Here is an 18229-nt window from a genome sequence, read left to right as displayed (position 1 = left end):
CCTTTTAAAAATAATGCACAGGGGCCGGCCCGGTGGCGCAAGCGGTTAAGTGCGTGCGCTCCGCTGCAGCGGCCCAGGGTTCGCCGGTTGGGATCCTGGGTGTGCACCAACGCACCACTTGTCGGGCCATGCTGTGGCTGTGTCCCATATAAAGCGGAGGAAGATGGGCACGGATGTTAGCCCAGGGCCAGTCTTCCTCAGCAAAAAGAGGAGGATTGGGAGATGTTAGCTCAGGGCTGATCTTCCTCACCAAAAAAAAAAATGAGCTCACAGATACAGAGAATAGATTGGTGGTCGCCAGAGGCAGGGGTGGGAGACAAAATAGGTGAAGGGGTCAAAAGGTACAAACTTCCAGTTATAAGATAAATAAGTTCTGGGGATGTAATCTACAGCATGGTGACTATACCTGACAATACTGTTTTGTATATTTGAAAATTGCTAAGAAAGTAGATCTTTAAAGTTCTTATCACAAGGGGAAAAAACAGTAACTATGTGAGGTGATAGATGTTAACTAAACTTCTTGTGGTGATCATTTCACTATATATATATATATATATATATATATACACAAACACATACATATATATCAAATCATAATGTTGTACACCTTAAACATATACAATGTTATATGTCAATTATATCTCAATAAAACTGGGGAAAAAAAGATTTTGAATATCCTGCCGTACTTATCATCCCAAATTGTGATTCTCTGTTTAAAGTTCTTCTCTCCCCTTTAACTGTGTGTTCTTAAAGCCAGTGAAGTTCTCTTTTTCTTCTCTGCCACTCCTGCCTGAGCCCAGCAGAGTTCCAGGTCCATGGCAGAGGATCCATAAATGTTGAGTTTCCTCACCCTGCATCCTTCACTGAATTAACACATTTTTTGAGCACCTTCTCCATGTAGAACTTAAAGTCTCCCCCTTCTCTGTCATTTCACAGGCACTTTCCTTGGACAACATTCTCAAGCCTCTCTGAAACCCACTTCGTAAAGTCAGAGGAGTTTTCATAGAAGAAACGCAGTCTCAAGTACAGAAACCAAGACGAGAGCTGCAGCTGTGTTCTCTTGGTCTCGGCTTGTCAGTTAAGATGACATTTTACTGAGAGTGATTGAGGGTGGCTTTAAAAAAATAGAATTGTTCTCACTCAGGTAAAAGTCCAGAGGCAGCCAGTCCAGGGCTGGTAAGGTGGCTCTGTGCCAATAAGTCCTCAGGACCCAAGTTCTTTCCAGATTACTACCCTGGGACCCTAGTCCTCATGGTGCAAGATGTTGTCTGGAGCTCCAGCCATCACAGTTATCTTCAGGCAGCAGGATGGAAGGAAGAACAAAGGGCAGAGGCGAGAGCATTCATCAGCTCTCCTTTAAGGAGTGTTGCTGGAAGCTTCCCCACAAAACTTCCATTCCCATCCTACTGACCAGAATTTAGCCACATGGACGCATGTAGCTGCAAAGAAGGCTAAGAAACAGAATATTTGCTCCGGGTGGCCAAGTATAATTTTGCTATTATTATGGAAGGCTGGAGAATAGATATTGGGGAGGGCAAACTAGCAGTCTCTGCCGTGGTGTGTCAGTTTGATCTTTGACTACTGTTGAGAAAGTATTCAATGAATTAACACATGCTCCTTACTTTATTCCCTGCATTGTGAACATAGTGAAAATGTCAAGGTGACTTCTCACGTTCCGTTTCCTCCCGCATCCCTGCGTGCAAGGAGCTGTTATTGACGGCGTCACTCACCCGCTGCTTCAACAGTCACTTTCTCTTGAAGTTCCAGAGCCAGAAGGATTCTCCAGGCTGTGAGGAGCCTCACCTGCTGCTCTCCCATTTAGCAATCAATGGAGACTGGAAAATAAAGGGCAAAGAAGCCATGAATGAGAGGGAATCGCAAAGCTAGCAAAAGCCACAAGAGAAATCACAGAAAGTCAGTGGTTCATTGGAAAGTGTGACTCATTCATCTCAGGAGCTTCTTCTCAAAGAGAAAAGTTGCAATCTCCTTTAATTACAGCAAATCCCATGCCTAAGGAGTATTTGATCTGAGAAGTTGAGCTAGTAAATTACCAGTGCATCTGGAAAATCAGCAAGTCAAAGAGGAAACACGGCATCTTTGGGGACCTGTAGGCACAGCTATCTGCTTTATAGTTTGAGAAATTGGTAGTTATCACCAGAAATTTCTGAGTCAAATTACTTCACCCAGCCCCAGATGATCCATTTGATAAACGCTAAGGGACCAGAAATAATTCCATGCCTAGCCCAGGGTTTCCCAACCACAGCACTGTTGACATTGGAGCTGGATCATTCTCTGCTGTGGGGCTGTCCTGTGCACTGTAGGATGTTTAACAGCAACCCTGGACTGCACCCACTACATGCCAGTAGTACCTCCAGTTGTGACAACCAAAGATGTCTCCAGACATTGATGGATGTCCCCCGGGGGCAGAATAGACTCCAGTTAAGAACCACCAGTCTTGATCCTCTTTTAGAGTTTTGAGACAGAGACTCAAAGCTGATAACTATGGATTTGGATTTTACTCAGAGGCTGTTGTATTATTTCAGTTTAACCTTTTCACTCCCTTGTTCCTTCGTTCGTTCATTCAGGAGTGGCCAGGGCAGGGAAGGTCTCGGTCCTCACTGAGCTTACATGCCTGGCACCGAGCACACACAGGGTCTGTCTAAGCCCTGCACAAGGATTGCCACATCTCACTCCCACAGCTGCCACAAAACCCACACTATTGTTATCTTCATTGCACAGATAAGGTAACTGAGGTCAGCAAGGTCATGTCCCTTGCCCAAGGACACACAGCTAGGAAACATCTGGTTGCAGGAATTTGAACTCATATGATGTGAGCCCAGAACCTGCATTTTTAGCCACCAATTTAGGGCCAAGTTTCACGTTCAGTGCTTAACATTATTATCTCACAACGACCTAAGAGAGAAGGGCTATTGGCCCCGTTTTATGGATAAAGAACCTGAGGCTCTAAAGTGGAGGCTGGCTTCAAGCCCAGCTCAGCTCTCTCTGCCTCCCCACCTGCCCTTCTGAGTAACGTAAGCTGCTCCTAGAATCGGGGTGAGTATTCAGACTTCATTTTATGAAAAGGCGTCCTTGGAAGTTGGCTGTGGCAAAGGAGTCTGCTCATACTAGCTTAGAGTCAGTGGTTTAGGTCATTTCAGGATTCCGATTTTTAATAATTTGTCTACATTTTCAGAGTTCTCAGATAACCTGAGGTGGAATTAACCTAGCACAGAAAATAAATGGAAGAAAATACCACCATTTACCACAGCGACATCAGCAACAAAGCTATAATACATACAGATACATCTAAGAAATATGCAGAAATTTTTAGCCTTATTAAGACATGTAAAGGAAAAAATAGTAAAGCATATTCTTTTTAGATAGGGAGTCTCAGCATTATAAAGATGGCACCCCTCTTTAAACTCACCTACAGATTCATCTAAGACAAAAGTTTCTTACCAAAGTCTACCCCACAAGCAACGGGCATTCTCAAAACCCTCTGGAGTCTGACAAATAACCATGACCAGCGTTACTGAGAGATGACCGTGTTCGGGGTACCTCAGTTCGGTCCTAGCACTATCCCCATTTTACAGATGATGAAACTGGGATTTAGGTAACTTGGTCAAGATCCCACGGGTAGTACAAGGTAGAGCCAGGACTGGAATCCAAGCAGTCTTCCTTCACAGTCCCCATCCTCAAGCATTACACAACATTGACCTTCTCTTTTGCCCCCAAGTAGAATGTGGTCTGTCTTTCTTTAGAAAGAAAATGTTGGTCATCTTTAGGAAGTGACAGTAGGGGTAAGAAATGGCATACCTTTGATTATCACTCCTCAGAAGAGGCTAATGGATGAAAAGAACCTCTTGGTTTTATGACACCAAGTGTTTACATATCATTTTTTATATCCCTCTGTTAAAATACTTATGATGTTCTGTAGTCACTGTCTAAGAGTCTGTTTGCCTTATCAGACTCTAAGCTCCTTGACGGCAGGGACTGTACCAATAAAGATGCTTTTGGCTACAAATAACAGAATAGCCGACTAATAGTGGCTTAGACAAAAAAAAGCAATTAACTATGTTACCTAACAAAAGTCTCTAACTTCAATGGTTCAATGATAGTGGGTCAGCGTTGTCTCTCTCTCTCTACCCTCTCATGGTTACAACATGGCTGCCCCAGCTCCAGACATTGTATCTTCACCAAAATGCATCTTAAGCAAAATGCAAGTTAGGAGGGGCAAAAAGTCTCTCTTCTTATGTGCTTTTCTCTTTTCAAGAAGGAAAATAATTACCAGTAGCCCCTAGACAACTTCCCTTTATGACTCATAGACTAGAACTGGGGCACATGCCCACACCTCATCATTAATGAAGAAAGGGGAGTAGAATTGCCATGACAGGCTTAGACCAATCATGATTTAATTCCTGGGATTGGGCATATTGCCACCAACACAAAGTCTGGGTTCTGCTACCAGGAACAAGAGGGGATAGTTGTTGGTAGGCAACCAGCAGAGAATGTCCCAATGACCATGCCTGTCATTTCATCTCCAGTGTCTCACATGGCACCTGACACACACTGAGTAAATGTTGTTGAACCAAAGAGAGACTGTCTTAGTCAGCTCGGGCTGCCATAACAAAATACCATCACCTTGGGGACTTAAACAACAGAGATTTATTTTCTCACAGTTCTGGATGCTGGAAGTCCAATATCAGGGTGCCAGCATGGTGGGGCTCTGGGGAGAACCCTCTTCCTGGCTTGCTGATGGCCACTTTCTCGCTATGTCCTCACACAGTGGAGGGAGAGAGAGAGAGAAAAAAAAAGAAAGAGAGAGATCTCTTCCTCTTCTCATAAGGCCACAGTCCTATCGGATTAGGGCCCACTCTGATGACCTCATTTAACCTTAATTACCTCCTAAAGACCCTCTCTCCAGATACAGTCACATTGGGGGTTAAGGCTTCAAATTTGAAATTTTGGGGAACATAATTCAGTTCATAGCAGAGACCAAATGAAAAAATAAGTGCCTGAATGAATGACCCAACGAATGACTGAATGATCCAATGAACGAGTGCATGCACAGCCAGAGAATGAGTGCTTGCACAGCTGAATGAATCAATGGCCAAATAAATGAACAGAGGCATCTATTCATTCTATAAATGAATTAGATAATAATGAAATAATGAATACTAGATAATATTTCATTACACGCCAAGTCAATAGTTTGCAATTTAAAATAGAGCCAATATATGTGCTTTGAAAGATTATTGAAGTTTGACTTCTGGAAAATCTCCTGGAAATGTACTTTCTCCCTTTAGGAACATGACTGAATGGATAGCATTTGGCATTTCATCACCCTCAACTTGTGACACATTACCTAGCAAACCATGCCCCGGCTCACCGAAGGAGAAAAGCTAATGAATGCGGAGAAGCGCCAGAGAAGCAAAGAAAGGCTTGGAGCAAACGCTCTGCAGACGCTAGCGCTCCGCAACATCTGAAGGACAGGACAGCGAGCAAGAAGCGCCCTCAGTCATCATGCATTGTTCTCAGTCATCATGTTCAGCTGAACGCATCACCTGGACGTTAAGTCAAGCGGATTTCATTACAGCTGCCACGTGAGGGCCTCACCACCAGGCAAATATCAATTCTCAGAAAAGTGTGGGCACATTTTAGGCAAAACATAGACCATTAGTCACCAACCACGGGCCCACTCTTTTTTTTTTTTTTTTCTTTGAAAAGAATGTTTTCCATAAAAGCCTTGGCTTAAAAAAAAAAAAAAAGCCAGTCCTAGCAAAGAAAACACTCGTGTTACCATGGCTCAGAAAGCATGGTTACCATATCAGAGAGCTATCTTCTCCCTCCGCTTCAGGGAGAAAGGTTCCAGTGGCAAAATAGTTAACCCCATTGTCCTTGGAGCACTTCACGCTCTTCTCTCCCACTCCACTTTGTGTGTCCACTTCATAGATGTCAGCGTCTATTTCTGTCAACCAATGTTCCTTTAAATTACGAATTCAACAAAATGAGAAAACCTTCATGGTCAACTTAGTGGGACTCTGAGGATACTAAAGGTTGTGATTTTTATATCTTAATAAGAGAAAACTTCCATGGCTGTACCTACCATTTACAACATCTTTCCACAGAGTAAAATAAACCAAAGTAACAGAAGAACACAGAGGAACCGTGTCAAATCATCAAAATTAATTCCTCTCACCTGGTCTCGACTGCTATATTTTTATCGTTATTTGTCATGCTCTATTATATGTATTGTATGTCCATCTCCCCCTCCAAAAGACACCACTTCTTGGCTCCTCAAGAGCAGAGCATGCAAGGATTGTTATTCTACAACAACAAAAGAATGCCCTGGGCAGGATGATGTTAAAGAAGGCATTGGTATTGTGTTGGAGTCATATAATACATACATTGAACATATACACACTCAACTCCATATGTTCTGTAATGTTCCACAGAAAAAGAGAGAGAGAGAAATGATCTAAATAGTGAGGGAGACTCTACCATGTGCAACTCTCAGTAAATATAAGCCCAGGTGCTCATGAGATGAAAGACATGTATTTATTGTTCCTTCAGTTGGTTTCCATTGCCATGGCCTCTCCTGGCATGAGCATCTCACTAGGGTTTGAGACAGTAACTTTGACGTCTCATAATTTTCTCTTTGTATCTGGTCTTAGAACTTGACCACTCCAAGAGGAGCTTGACCATAAGCAGTCTTGACTGAAGGAAACAGATCTCATGCACCTGCATCGTCTAGATGCCACAGACAAGGGCTGTAACGGATGCTTTGGTGTGCTGCCCAGATCCCCCTCCAGGACTGAGACGCTCTTCCCCCAGCCTCATGGAGTGCTGGTGGCCAGCAGCCGTCAGCTGAGTCCTTCCCTGATGTTTGCTTGCCTTCAGCTGACAAGAGACGTCCCCCCTGAGGCTACATAAGGGGACAGGGAATCCCACCTAGAATGACTGCTGGGTGCTGGGGTATAAACCAGGCCCCTTACAGCTCTGCAGGGCCCTCCCAGCTCGGGGCTGCTGGCTGCTGTAGGACTGGCTGGGAATGCGGTTGCCAGTGGCATGCAGGTCAACTCCCCCCTCTGCCCCAACTGCTTCCCTCCCTCACTCCCCACACAGGTGTTGATCCCGTGAGCGCTCCCCCATAAATCTCCTGCTTGCCCGTCTCCATCCTGGAGAACACACCTGCAGGGGGTTCTGTGTGGGAAACCCCAACTCTAGAGAAGAGGCAAGAATGGGCAACAGACTGGAGACGCTGTTCTCTCCACAACCCTGCAGAAGGGGGTATAGGCTGATGAAAGAAAATTATACCACACGCTCAAGTGGCATCCATTCAAGGCTGGACACCATTTTCAGCAAGAATTTTGCTTAAAATGGGAGAGAAGCACTTTCCAAGAAGCACTGCCCACTCTGGGAGTGTCCTCCTGGGAGCTGAACTCTATCTGGCACCTCCAGAGCCTTTCCCATCCTCCATCCTCCTTCCCCCTTCCATCCACTTATACCTAAAGCTCCGACTCTCTCTCCTCTCTGCCTAACCCTGACCTCCAGGAGGCGATTGTACAGTTTTTGAAGGAATTCTGCCTGACATTGGGGAATAAATTCAACCCCCCAGAGGGTTATCTTTCAGAAATTCTAGGCCCAACAGCCTGGCAGCTGGCTCCGCAGGAAGCTGCTGCACCGTGTAGATCTTTCATCCCCTCTCGGCCTCTGGCTGACAGAAGTGAGGAGATGAGGTTACAGACTCAGGCGTTTGCCTGAAGTACCAGTCTCCTGCAGAAGGAAGAGAAAAGGAAGTCTGCGGGTGATGGACACCGTTCCCCAATCCAGCCCACTCGTGTCAGGAAAGAGGCGAGATACGCACTCTACTCCGCACGTGTCACCAAGAACAGGGGCTCCCTTTCCTCTTGGCTTCTGCCAACAGGGATTTGATTTCTGTTCTTTAAACGTGGAAAGTGAAGGCTCTCAGAGGACAATCCTAGTTCAGCTGCAGGCTGAGGAATACGAGACCCAGCTGCTTTTGTGGAAGGGCAAGGAGGCCTGTAAGTCAAGACGTGGAGCAGAAAGGGTGTCCACACCCCAGAAGCGTGTTTGTGGGCCAAGCCAGGGACTCCTGGAGGAAGGTGCCCCTGGGGTTCAAGTCTGGCTCTTCCCACAAGAATTCTGCAGCTCCTCTTCTGTAAAATGCAGTGGATAAAACAATACTGCCTCACAGGGTCATCGCAAAGCAGGGCCCTGGCTAGGATGAGACAAGAACTGAGAGTGAGCGCCTCCTTAAATGTGGCCCCCTCGGCACATTGCTGGCCTCACCCTAGTCAGGAGGAAATATGTGCAGAACAGGTGTTCAGGGCCGTGGGTTCCAGGGCCAGATTGCATGCAAATCCCAGCTCTGCCACCCAGCGGCTGTGGCCTTGGGGAAGGCTGTGCCTCCCTTCCTCATCTATGAAATGGAGGTGATGTTGGTACCCACGAAACAGGGCTGTCGTGAGACTAAAATGAGTTAATTTTTGCAAAGTGTTCACGTGGTGCCTGACATACCACAGACAACATCAGTTCTCACTAGTTGTCCTAATGCAGTGTAAGGACGGCAAGTGGAAGGCCTCTCGAGTGTCCATAGTACACAAGGCCGACTGGAGATCCGAGCTGGCAAGTGTCTGAGGCCACCTGGGCTCAGCACCGTATTACTTCCTGAACCTCACTGAACACCTCTTCTGTGTGTGCACAGTTGTAGATACAGCAATGCACGAGCGAGCAGGATCCCTGCTCCCGTGGAGTTTAGCTTCAAGCGAGGAGAGACACCAAACACAGGAATTCTGTATCAAGCTTATTTCAGAAAGCAATCCAGGGCAGAAACTCAAAATGTCATTGAGACCATCACAATCATCAGTGACGTCTGTCCTAGATGAGGAAGAAGCAACAGAGGTGTCCTCTGTGCCATCTCTGTACAGCAAAATCAGCGAAAATAGCAAAAAGAAGATAAAACCGGTTGGTTAGTTTTCTGTCGCCACAGTAATAAACTACCACAATCTTAGTGGCTTAAAACAGCATCAGATCTCGAAGTTCTACAGATCAGAGGTTCAACATGGGGTTTACTGAGCTAAAATCCAGGAGTCTGCAGGCCACTTCCCTTACTGGAGGCTCTGGTGGAGAGTTGCTTCCAGGCGCATTGAGGTTGTTGGCAGAACTCAGTGCCATGCAGCTGTAGGACCGAGGTCCCCATTTCCTTGCTGGCTGTCAACCAGGGGTTGTTCTCAGCTTCTAGAGGCCACTCACATTCCTTGGTTCATGTGCCCCTTTGTTTTCAAACCAGCAACTGCAGATCAAGTCTTTCTCACATCTCTTCACTCCTGCCTTGTCTTCTGTCGCGACTTTTTCACTGCAGCAGGGAAAGGTGGTCCACTTTCAAGGACTCGTGTGATTAGATTAGGCTCGCCTAGATAATCCAGGATAACCTCCCCATCTTGAGGTCCATTTTGTTAATCACATCTGCAAAGTCCCTTTTGCCACGTAAAGTAACATATTCACAGGTCCCTAGGATTGGGACATGAACACTTGTAGGGGAGGGGGAGACATTATTTTGCCTACCACGCACATAGAAAAGAGTTTTTACTGTATCAGCATTTATCTAGCTCCAGAGAGAGACAACAGGTTCAGCTACTTATTTAGATGTGACTACGTGCATTAAGTGCTCACAATGTTGTAACTGCTGTGATGAATGCTGCATATATCAGTGAACCAATTAGATAGGGTCCCTGCCTTCATGGAGTTTACAGCCTAGTAGAGTGATTCCCAAAGTGTGGTCCTCAGGCAGCATCATCAGCATCACCTGGGAACTTGATGGGACAGCAAATTCTTGGACCCCATTCCAGGCCTACTGAGTCAGAAACCGAGAGGAAGGGAGGGGAGGTATTTGTGTTTTAACAAGTCTTCCAGGTGATTTTGACACATGCTAAAGTTTGAGAATCACTTTTTTTTTTTTTTTTTTTTTGGTCTAGTAAGTCTGTATCTCAAAGATGGCAAACATGTTCTATAAAGGATCAGATAGTAAATATTTTAGACTTTACAGGCCAGTCATGTCACAACTACTCAACTCTGCCTTTCTAGTGCAAGGGCAGCCATGACAGTATATAAACAAACAGGTGTGGCTGTGTCCCAATAAAACTTTATCTATAAAAACAGGTGGCGGGCCAGAGTTTACCAACCCCTGCTCTATCTAAAGGTAATGAGCTTCCCAGGCTCTAGAGGGAAGGTTTGCTTTAAGGATAAAGGTAATTTATTAAGCTTTCACAGAATTAGGTACTACCCCCCCCCAACCATCCTACTTCCTTTTTTCTGATTCCTAACCCCTCAGGTAACCTCTGGATAATAATTTGCAGTCACAGGAATTCTAAAAAGAGAGGATCCTCTATACACAATGCTCAAGTATTCTGGTCTTTGAAAATGAGGTGTCATCATTGCAAATGAATACATTAATCTTGAGTTAGAATGAGTCATCCACCAAAGAACTGAGCATCTATGGGTGTACTAAGAATGCTCACTGGAAGATCTGGAATACTAATTAATAGACGTGATCAAAAGGATAATGGCCCCCAAAGATGTCCACGTCCTAATCCCTAGAACCTGTGAATACATTAGCTTATGTAGCCAAAGGAACTTTGCAGATGTGATTAAGGTTATAAGTCTTGAGATACGAAGATTATCCTGGATATCTTGGTGGACCCAATGATGTCACAGGGTCCTTAAATAAGGGAGGCAAGAGAGTCAGAGTTAGAAAAGGAGATGCACTAGAAACAGAGGTCAGAGTCAGAGAGAGATTTAAAGATTCTCAAACTCGCTTTGAAACTGGAGGAAGGTGCCATGAGCCAAGAGATGCAGGTGGCCTCTAGAAGCTGAAACATACAAGGAAACAGATTCTCTCCTACAACCTCCAGAAAGAATGCAGCCCTGCCAACCCATTTTGGATTTCTGACTTCTAGAACTGTGAGAGAATAAGTTTCTTTTGTTTTAAACCAGTAAATTTGTGGTAATCTGTTACAGCAGCAATGGGAAACTAATAGAGACTGTGATACAGGGATGCCAAAAACATAATGCATGCTTCTATTCCCTGGTCCTGTATCAGTGCAGGCATTACTAATAGATCCCAGCACTCTTTTTCCAGGTTGATGAAGCCTTGGCATTCATCACCGCCCAGCTCTCCAGGTAGCCAATACTGATTGACCCAAATTGGAATGCAAGAATGGGTCAGATTCTCAATTATAAACAACAAAACCCACTCTGCCTAATTTAAACAGAAAGAGAATTTACTAAAGGATATCAGGTGGCTCACTGACTCTCTGGGAAGGTCGGAACATTGGGCTTAGAGGCCACACAACAGGAGCAAGGCCCAAATTACCCTTCTTGGAAGCCCCATTGTGGAGCCTTTGGCCGCCATCACTACTCACACATTGGAAGCACTGGTGTGAACACAACAGCGGGGCCATCTGCTGCTGTCTTTGAGTGCATCGTGCTCCTCCCCCACCGTCATCAGACTGAATCCCACACTGGGCTTGCTCTTCATAGCTCTGCTTCTCAGTCAAAGTCTGAAAACGGCTCCGTCTCTTTCCTTGCTATTCAAAGTATAGTCTGTGGATCAGCAGCCTTTGGTCTCCCAGACCTACTGAACCAGATTCTGCAGTTTGACAAGATCCCTGGGTCGTTCGAATGCCCAGCGAAGGCTGAGAAGCCCTGCTCTACACCCCCAACCCTGGTGAGAGACAGCTCAATGGTACAGACCCCTCCCCCATAATATCACCAAGGTAATGGCCCCAGAAACTCAACACTCAAAACAGAGGACTCAAGTGTTAACCACACAAAGAAAACAGGAGCTGAGGATAGTTAAGGGCACTAAATTTTGTGACTGATGAAAGAAATACAACTATAAAGTGCTAAGATTGATATTTTTTTTTTACCAGGAAATATACAGAGATTGCGTCTGGACACCATCGAGGGTTTTTTATTCATTATATCTGATCCTTCAACTAGATTTGGTGGCGTCTGGAAGAGCTTGGAGCAACATGGATCATTTTGTCTTCTACACACAGGAAACTCCAGCCTTTAATCATTAATTTGACTCAGTTGCTGCAATTTGTGAATCAACCATAAGAAAATGGACCTGGAGAAGCAAATCGGTTTTTACCCTAAGTTTCCAAAAGAGGATCCCACAGAGTGCAAAGAAAAATGTTCTTTTAAAAAAAGACATAAAAAGTACTTTGTCCTGTTCCTTGTACTGAAGTGTTCAGAAAACAAAATAGCTCACTCTGTGCATAAGCTCTCTTGAAATCCAAGACATTAAGAGAAAGAGCTCTGTGGTTTTGTTGTTTTGAATGTTCTTATAGTTTTTACACTGAATTTTAAACAGGAAAATTTATAGTTGTTGGGTTTTGTTTGTTTGTTTTTGAATTTGAAAAATGAGAAAGTAAGAGGCTTTTGTGATCCAAAAGTTAAACACAGCCTAGAGGAGCACTTTTTTACTGTCAAATAGAGACAAAAAGAAGATTCGTGGTTGTCAGAGACTGAAGGAAGAAGAGACTAAGAGTGGCTGCTAATGGGTCTGAGGTTTCTTTTTTGGGGTGATGACAATATTCTGGAATTAGATGGTAGTGATGGTTGCATAACCTTGTGAATATACTGAAAACCACTGAATTATATACTTTAAAATCACAAAGTTTATGGTATATATATTTCAATTTAAAAAAGGTAAAGAGATAGAGGTTTACAGGCATAAAAAATATTAGGAACCTAATGTATGAATCAAAATAAATCTTAAAATTAGTTGGGGAATAAAAGTTTATATAATGCATAGTATTAAAATATTTGGGCAAGGAGTTGAAAAAATAGAGCAAATTTTCTTCTGCATGCTATTTAGACAAATAAATATAGTATTTATATACTTGTGTGTAAACATAAAAATTAAAATCTGTAGAGAAACAAAAAGAAAGAAAGAAAGGAAGGAAGAAGGAAGGGAAGAAGCAAAGTGCCTGGAACACTGGAGTATTCAGTAAGTGGTTGCTGACATTAGCATGGCAGAGTAGGCATTTTGGCCCTTGGCAGTGTTGGGTCTGGTAGAGAAAGGGCGGGAAAGAGAATGTGGGAAGGAACAGAAGGAAGACCACTGGACAACCATGTAGGCACTGCCCTCTCATCAGTATTACAGCTAATTAATACTCATGTATCACTCATGTATCATGTATCACTGTCCCTTCCATGAGTAAAAGTAGAGATTTAAGATCCAGAAGAAATTCACATAAAAATGTTAAGACCCCCTCAGGCCAAACTTGAGTCATCAAAACTCAATTACATAGCACCCCATTTAGCACGCGGCCAAGGCTAACACCCCCATGACGTCATGTGTGTATCATCTGCCCCCAACATGGTGTGATGAGAAGACACCTCAGCTCTGTGGATTCTCTCCAGAAACCCCTCACCCCAGTCTAACCATAGGAAAAACATCAGACAAACCCAAATTGAGAGACCTTCTACAAAATATCAGACCAGTACTCCTCAAAACTGTCCAAGTCATGAAAAACAAGGAAAGACTAAAACTGTCACGGACTGGAGGAGCCTAGGGAGACATGACAACAATGCAATGTGGCATCATAGACGAGGGATGTGAATGGGAAACTGGTGACATCCAAATAAAATGTGGAGTTTAATGAGTAGCAATGTACCAATGTTGTTTCTTAGTTTTGACAAAGGTACCTCGAGGATGTAAGACATTAACAACATTAACAATGGGGGAAGTTGGATGAGGGGTGTATGGGAACTCTTGGTACTATCTTTGCAATTTTTATTGTAAATCTAAAAGTATTCTGAAATAAAATACATACATATGATTTTTAAAAACTCAATTACACAGCAGAGTGGCTGGCCAATATGGGAGTGTCACGAATAGATATCAGAAACTCCTAGATTAGATTTAGCTCATCACAAAATGTACCCAACCCTCCCATAACACTTACGGATGAGCTGTCTTCGTGTTCCTTCCCCGTAGCTGCCCCTGCTGTCAACTCATCCTCGGGCAGTGAGTAACCCTGCCTCTGCATGTTCTAACGAACCGTTTCCTATAATAACGTGAGCCTCCAGCCAAGCACAGGGCTAACCTGGTCCCTTAGTCACAGGAAGTGCTGTGGTCAATACTCTCATGTAGGCAGCCGTTATGTGTCACTCTATGAGGGGTGTCGGGAACAAAAATATCCCCTCATCAGCTCTCCCACAACATCCACAACGCTGTAAAACTCAGTTCCTGGGTACACACAGCAGGAATAACCCCTGTCGACATTGGCCAGTCACAGCTCTGTGTTAGCACATATTCATCTCTTCTTTTGGGCTGAACAAGGAGCTGTACCACCTAGCTCCCCCTTAAAAGAGGGACTTGTTGCCCCAGTTGTCAGCAAGAAGCTTCCAGCTACACTTCCTTCAGGATTTGCCTCAGCTGCAGAACACCATCTTGCCCAAGAGCACCCTCTTTCCACCCAGCCCACATCTGATGACCGATCCCGTGGTGGGCCCATATAAAGGCCCAACTACTTCAGGCCAACAGGGATGACTTTGATGGACCCTATATGCTCCAGAGCTCCCCAGGGAGGGCTGAGGTCTTGTCAGGCCTGCATCGCAGTTCAACTTCTCCCTCTGCCCAATCCTGCTTTCTGCCCTTCCCTCGCACAGGTGTTGGTCCCTAATAAACATCCTGCATCCACATCTTAGCATCTGCTTCCTGGGAACTCAATCTGCGACATCTTTCTTGGGTGGGGGTAGGGGAACAATACGTTCAAGATGACCAGTTGTACCATCCTTTATTCTGATTTCCCAGCCTCCCTTGCAGTTAGGGTAGAGCATGTGACCCAGTTCTAGCCACTGAGGCATAATCATAACTCCACCGGGGGATAGATGGACATTTGTGAAGAAAGGTATTTCGTTCTTCATAAAAAGGAACAAATCCTGCTGCCTTCCATTTTCTTCCTGTCATAGATGTGACATCTGGAGCTGCTGCCATCTTGTGACCACCAGGTGGCAAAATGAGAGAAACATCAAGAGAATTGTAGAGACAGTAACCCTGAAACTGCTGAGCCTCCAAACCAGTACAGCCCCATCCACCTCCAGACTCCATGACATGTGAGAAAAATAAACTGCCATTTGTTACAGTACAGTCATTTTCTGCTACTGCAACAGAACACATCCCTGACAGAGAGGGAAGGCAATGGAAGCCAGCATTTATCGAGCGCCTGCCACATGCCAGCCCAGGATGGGACACTTTCCCATTATCTCATTTAATGTCCACAAGAACTTCATAAAAACACATGTTGGAGGCTTTCCCAGTCCTGCCCAGACCACTGATTTGTCCCTGACCCAGTACAGGATGACTGTCTGGTACCTAGTCACCTGGCCTTGGACCCTGAACCTGGAAATCATGGGCTCCAAGCTGAGCCAAGGGCCTGTCTCAGACACGTGGCTGTGACAAGCTCACGCACAAGAGCACCAGCACGTCCTGTATGTTATGACGGGGAGAGGGCATCTGACCCCAAGCCCTGCCCCCACGTCTGTCCACTCCTGCCTGACAGCTTTTGAAACACCAACAGCCCTGTTTAGAGAGATCTCAAAACACAGAAGTGCATTAGGAGAGCAAGAAACCCCTATCACCTGAGCACTTTGAAACACAAATTATTTTGCTTGGTTTTGTACTCAGAAAAATGGCCACCTAGATGTCTCTAATTCTGGCTACCACTTTAGGGAGGCAATCAGGTCCCAGAAAACCCGGGCATAATGGGTTTTTTCCTAGCGAGGTGAACATTACTCTTTTCTACTCACACATCTGGCTCTTGTGCCTCCCAAAACAGAAAGCAGCTGTAAACCACTGGAAAGGAGTCTGAAAATGTATTACAATTAATAGCACATAGTCAAACATCTGTTTTGCAAAGACTTCACTTAGAGAAAGTGGGGATCCCTTTGGAATTCTACTGATACCAACCCAAGGACGCAAGACCGGAACATGCAGTGATGTTTCCAGTGTGTACTCCCTTTGCACATTCATTCACTTATTCAACCATTCAACAAATATTTATTGAGTGCCAGACACTTTGCCAAGAATTAGGGATACAAAATATTCTTAGGTCTCCTTAAATTACTTCCCCTCCAGTGCTTACTTCTGCAGCGCAGATACTAAAATTGGAAAGATACAAAGAAGGTTAGTGTGGCCCCTGCACTAGGATGACACACAAATTCGAGAAGCATTCCCTGTTTTGTTCTGTGTCTCACCCCAAAATCTGGCCCTTCAAGTCCCTGTGAGCTCACACCAATAGATGATCCTTACTTGCCAAATACGTTAGAGCTTGTACCTCCTACTCCTGGGCTTCACGCCATCTGTTGGGGCTTCAGACCAGGGTAACGAGTAGGAACGGAAAATCTTCCAGATTCACAAGAGCAAATTTTATGAATAGACATTTCTGCTTGAGAAGACGCCAACATTACGTACTTCGCGGTTCTGTTCCTATAGATACTTTGCACCTGTTCATGGATTATTTCATTCTAAAATATTTTGTCGAATGTGTATCAACCAAATTAAGAACAAAGGCTTCCACGTCAGCAGTAACAACAGCAACAAAATTACTTCCCCTCCCATGTAATGTTGTCGTTGGCCCGTAACCATCACGCGCTCACCACGTTGCAGGCACGGCATCACTCAATTCTGAGAACGACCCCATGAAGTAGGCACCATAATTAGACACATTTTACAGATGAGAAAGCCGAAGCTTGGGCAGCTGTAGTAACGAGCCCAAACACACACACAAACTACGGCACAGCTGGTTTCCAAAACCAGAAAATGCAACAACTCATCCAATCTTCCCTCAACCTCCTTCTTTCACTTCTTTTAAGTCCAAACATGATTTCATCTGTGAGCCGTGCTGCCCCTCCCTCCCCTCTTTGACTCTTCTAAAACTCTTGTCTAGTCAATACAATGATAAAACTGTGAAGAGAGTTAACTACTGGTTGCCATTATTGTAGTGAACCTGGATTGGGTCTGGTGTCCAGCACCTTCAGGAAACAGTACCAAATTCTCCTCAGGGGAATCACCCTTTACTCTCAGTTCATGGGATTCAAGTCTATCTAACTTCCCCCTGGCTCCAGAGTTGAGTGCATGACTCAGCCCTGGCCAGTCCAGGCATTGCATTCCCCTGTCCACAGTGACTGGCTCAGGGATGTGCCCCTGGTCCAACCACATTCAGGGAGATGTGATCTGGGAGTCTTGCATCTGTTGAGAGAGAGACTTTCATTCCTTTCTGCTGGACTTGAATTCAGAGCATGCAAGTCTAGAGCTGCTGGCAGCTGCGTTGACCCCACATGGAACCTAACATGAGGGAGGGCAGGGCCAATCTATGGAGAGGCTGTATGCTATGGACTGAATTGTGCTGCTTCGAAATTCCTATATTGAAGCCCTAACCCCCAATATTATGGTATTTGGAGATGGGACCTCTGGGAGATAATTAGGTTTAGATGAGGTCATGAGGGTGGGGTCCTCATGCTGGGATTAGTGCCCTTGTAAGAGGAGACACCAGAGAGCTTTCTTGCTCTCTCTCTCTATCACATGAGGACACAGTGAGAAGCCACATCTGCAAGCCAAGAAGAGAGCTCTCGCCAGAAAACGAACCCGGCCGGGCCTTAATGTTGGATTTTCCAACCACCAGAACTGTGACAAAATAAATTTTTATTGTTTAAGCCATCCAGTCTAGGGTGTTTTGTTATGGCAGTCCAAGCTATCGCACCCTGGGTCCTTGTTACATTCGCTGTGATCCAGCTATGCCTGAATCCATAAACCCCCTGAAATTTCCATTATGTGAGACAAAAAGCAAATCCCTTTTTCTTTTCACTTGGATTCATTGCCAGAAGTTCTTCCCACCTGCAGAGCCTGTAAGCTCCTCAGGAGGAAGGCTCTGCACAACTCGTGATGGAAGGAGCCATACAGCATCTACCGCTTTTGGCAAGAATAGAAGCCTGTTCATCATCTTCAGAAAGGACCCCGAAGGGCACAAGTCATTACCCATGGATACTTTCTAGTTTACCATGTAAATCCTCCTCCACAATACAGCCAACTGCAATTTTATGTTTGACCATTTTATGCCAGCTATGTGCAGGCGATATCCATACTGACCAAATAAGATATATGCAATCTCATGTGCCTTAGAGTTCAGCATCT

General features: G+C 44.8%; 1 non-coding gene across 1 annotated transcript; it reads left to right on the top strand.

The window, feature by feature from the left end:
- The first annotated feature begins 16173 nt into the window (after window positions 1-16173).
- LOC147914182 (U6 spliceosomal RNA) lies at window positions 16174-16280 on the top strand. Its single transcript, XR_015555681.1, has one exon. It is a non-coding gene; the product is annotated as a U6 spliceosomal RNA (small nuclear RNA).
- The last annotated feature ends 1949 nt before the right edge of the window (window positions 16281-18229 follow it).

This window comes from Ceratotherium simum, chromosome 21 (assembly GCF_057802395.1).
Source record: "Ceratotherium simum simum isolate JZ-2026a chromosome 21, ASM5780239v1, whole genome shotgun sequence".
Classification (NCBI taxonomy): domain Eukaryota; kingdom Metazoa; phylum Chordata; class Mammalia; order Perissodactyla; family Rhinocerotidae; genus Ceratotherium; species Ceratotherium simum.
This window is presented reverse-complemented; position numbering and strand designations above follow the sequence as displayed.